At 40.4% G+C, this 3992-nt stretch overlaps 1 pseudogene; it reads right to left on the bottom strand.

Moving 5' to 3' along the window:
- Positions 1 to 259: 259 nt before the first annotated feature.
- On the bottom strand, positions 260 to 899 carry LOC100615182 (mitochondrial import inner membrane translocase subunit Tim17-B-like; annotated as a pseudogene).
- Between the last annotated feature and the right edge of the window lie 3093 nt (positions 900 to 3992).

Raw genomic sequence — 3992 nt, 5'->3', positions numbered from 1 at the left:
AATTTTTGGTCACCTTTCCATGTAAACATGCACCCATACACTTATAGACATATTGTGTGCAAAGAGTTGTATGTATTTTCCAAATGCGATCATATTTTTTTTTTGGCATTTAAAATGGGCTTTAAATATACATCAGAGTGCCACACAAAGGAGCTGGGGTGAGAATTTGATACATGGGAATGTAGGGCTGGGGTGCCCCGAGAGAGAAAAAGGGGACCCATCTGTCAGGGCAGCTGCAGTGCCCCACCCCCAGCCTGGGACTAGGGAGCAGAGTAGAAGCCCTCTCTGGAGGGTCCCAGGGCTAACTAGGAGCTAGCCCTTCCTTCGAGGTAGATTATCGGGAAGAAAACCCAGAAGCAGCTCCCATGGTGGCACTGGCTTCCTCAGTGGTACTAATAGCTGGGATAGCCTGGGGCCGGGGTGCCATCCTTAGGGGGCAGCTGGCTGGGGTCCTCCAGCAACAAGGGCACATTTTGGAACTGCTGGGCCGTGTAGCGAGTGAGGAGGATGCCAACGCCCTCAATGATGGCCAACAGGATGCCCCCCATCATCGCTGAGCCCACCATGGCCAGTGGGCCACTGCAGGCTACCAGCACAGCCCCAGTCAATGCTCCACTGGTAATAGATTTCCAGGGATCCTCCTTGCCCTAAAGCCGCACCAGGCCACAGTCGATGGTGGAGAACAGGCCCCCCAACACTGCGAAGCTACCTCTAATCTGGGGAACTCGGATCCTCACAGTGTTGGCACTACCTCTCAACTGGTGCCGAATTCCAACAGGGTCATTGCGGAAACTCTTGATGGCCTGGAAGACTCTGCCACCAATGACACCCATAGTGAACGCTCCACAGCAATCATCCACAATTCACCATGGGCAAGGCTCCCGAGCGTACTCCTCCATGGCACCGGATGCCCGCAATCATACTTTTTATGTTACAACTATTCTTCTTACACAGTGATATAATATGTTTAGTTCATATTAAGCAAAAAATTAATTTGCTTTCTATATAAAGTATTTGGGCTACTAAACTTATTTAGCAGATCATCTACTGATGAAATTTTTAGATACTTCTGTTTAATTTTTTATTATTACAAATAGCATAGATATATATAAAGATATCTGTATGCATACTTTTTGCCTGCTGTACTTGCTACATGAATCCAAACTTTTATCCAGTCTAGAAAAAGATACCACTAATTCTGCAGTTACATAATATGTAACATAAAACTTTCTAAGTTTTCTGAGTATTAATGAGATCATGTATGACAGTAATGACTTTATTCATTTATGGAGAAATTATATATTTAAAGACAGGCATGTGCTAGGCATTCTTCTAGGTACTGTTGATACAGCAGTGAGCAAAACTGGCTTAAAAGCCCTTTCCTCATGGAGCTTACATTTTAGTAAGGACAACCAGATCATAATTTAAATAAATAATATAGCAGGTGGGAGGTTGATGAATACAGAAGAAAAGAGAAATTAGGCCAGGTGTGGTGGCTCACGCCTGTAATCCCAGCACTTTGGGGGCCGAGGCGGATGGATCACCTGAGGTTGGGAGTTTGAGACCAGCCTGACCAACATGGAGAAACACTGACTCTACTAAAAATACAAAAATTAGCCGGGTGTGGTGGTGCATGCCTGTAATCCCAGCTACTCCGGAGGCTGAGACAGGAGAATCACTTGAACCTGGGAGGTGGAGGTTGTGGTGAGCCGAGATCGTGCCATTACCCTCCAGCCTGGGCAACAAGAGCAAAACTCCATCTCACACAAAAAATAAAAAAAAAAAGAAAAGAAAAATTAAACCTGAGTACATAAAGTAAAAAATGTCCATGCAGGAGGATGTAATTTGAAACAGGGTGGTTTTGATAGCCCTTACAAAGAATATACATCTAAACAAACAGATGAATAAGATGAAGAAGCAAGTCATGTGACTTTGCCTGGAATGATACCCGACAAAAGAAAATGTTATTTCAACAGTTGTAAACTGGGAATATCCCTTATTTGTTCAAGAAACACTGAAGTCATCAGTGTGACTAGACTAAAGAAAGCAAAAGTTGAAAATGAGTAAGAAATAAAGTAAGAAACTTAAGCTGGCTGGGGAGGGCATTAGTGGTAAAAATACTTTGAAGTAAAAGCCAGCAGGATTCCTTGCTAAATTAGATGTGGGTATGAAACAAATAAAATAGTCAGGGATGGTTTCAATATTTTTCGTCTTAATGCCTAGGAAGATTAAGTTGACATTAATTGAGATTGAGAAGAGTCCTGGAGGAATAGATGTGGGTGGAAAAGGTAGGAGTTTGCTTTTGGACATATTAAATTTGAATTGTTCATTATTTACGTTAAAAGAGATTGTTATTATTTATATAAAAGAGATAGTTGTTGGGTCATTGCTGGAGCCATCTATATATGGTATTTTGCCCCTTAATACTGGATAATCAAATAAGTGAGTATAGACCGAAGCTTCAAGAATTGCGCCAGAGATACTCCAAATAAATGGATTGCAAAGGTGAGTATCCAGAAAAGGAGGCTGTGAAGGAGTAAAATCATAAAAGGTGATATCTGAAGACAAGGGAAGAAATTATTTCAAAAAGAGAGAAATGGTATACTCACCAACAACTGCAGTCTAGCTTCTTTCCCCATCATTCAACTGAAAATATTCTCACCAGAATCCCTAAGGAGGTCCTGTGGCTACATCCAATATACACATTTCAGTACTTTCTTAATTCAGTCTTTAGCAGCATACAACAATGTTAACCACTTCCCCCTTCTTAACATGCCCTTTCCTTTGTTTTTGAGAACCTATCTTGTGGTGGAAGAGTAGAATTGTCTGCAAATGTCTTCGGGTGGTTACTGTGAGTTTCCTAGAAAATGGGCCAGCAGAATTGGGCAGAGGATAGAGAATTGGCTGCTTTCTTTTTGGCAACAGGAGGGAATGTCTTCACACTCAGCTTTGCATTGGAGCAGTCACTTCCTTTCTTAGGAGAAGGAGACTTCAGCCTCCCATTGGCCGCAAAGTCTCTAGGTGCGAGAGAGCTGATATTCCTGGACAAATTCTGTAAACAGCTAGCATCCCAAGTCAAAAAGCCTGGCATAACCCACTTACCCATTCCTGCTTTACCATTTTGCTTAAAAAAATAGCAAGATATGTTTTTTTTTTCCAATGAAGCCAAACTCATATTTTAAGACAAGAAGAGGGTCAGAGAAAACTTGCCTTTTCTATCAACTTAAGTTACTTTCCTTCATCCCTGATCCATACTATGCCATATTATGAATTTATCCTGAATCCTGGTATATGACAAATGGATTTTCTCTGACCTTTCTGGCTACTTTGTATATTTTTGTAAAATTTTCTTTAATTTTGATATTTTAAGGACCCTGTTTTAGTTTATTTTGACTCCACCCCAGTTTTCAAGTGTGTCTGTCTACAGATTATACAATCTCTATATAACTCCAGCTCAATTGTGTCTGAGCTCTAGCTAAAAATCCTACTTCAATCGAATGTCTCATGAACCATGAAATCATATATCAAAGCTTAACACATCATCTCTACTTGAAGTGTGTTTTTACTTCTATGTTCCTCTTGTCAATGAATAGCATTTTCCCCTAGCCCCTAGTTCAAGTCAGAGGTGGAGTGTTTTTCCACAATCTTTTCTCTCTTTATTCAGCTCAATTAACAAATTGCCAAATATTTTCTCTTAAATGTATTTGAAAGTATTTATTTTCCTTATAAAAACTATTAGTTGCCTAGTACAAACTACAGTAACTTTTAAATAGACTATTTTAGAGCTTTTTACAATTACAACAAAATTGAGTTGAAGGTGCAGAGAGTTCCATATATCCCCACATATGCACAGCCTCCCCCACTATCGACATCCCACATCCCAGTGTGTACATTTTTTTACAACGAATGAACCTATATTGATGCATCATTGTCACTCAAAGTCCATAGTTTACATTAGTGTCCATTCTTTTTTGTTTTTTGAGGCAGAGTCT

The sequence above is a fragment of the Pan troglodytes genome, chromosome 10 (genome assembly GCF_028858775.2).
Source record: "Pan troglodytes isolate AG18354 chromosome 10, NHGRI_mPanTro3-v2.0_pri, whole genome shotgun sequence".
Classification (NCBI taxonomy): domain Eukaryota; kingdom Metazoa; phylum Chordata; class Mammalia; order Primates; family Hominidae; genus Pan; species Pan troglodytes.
Note: the sequence above shows the minus strand (reverse complement) of the source record. Positions and strands in the feature narration are given on the sequence as shown.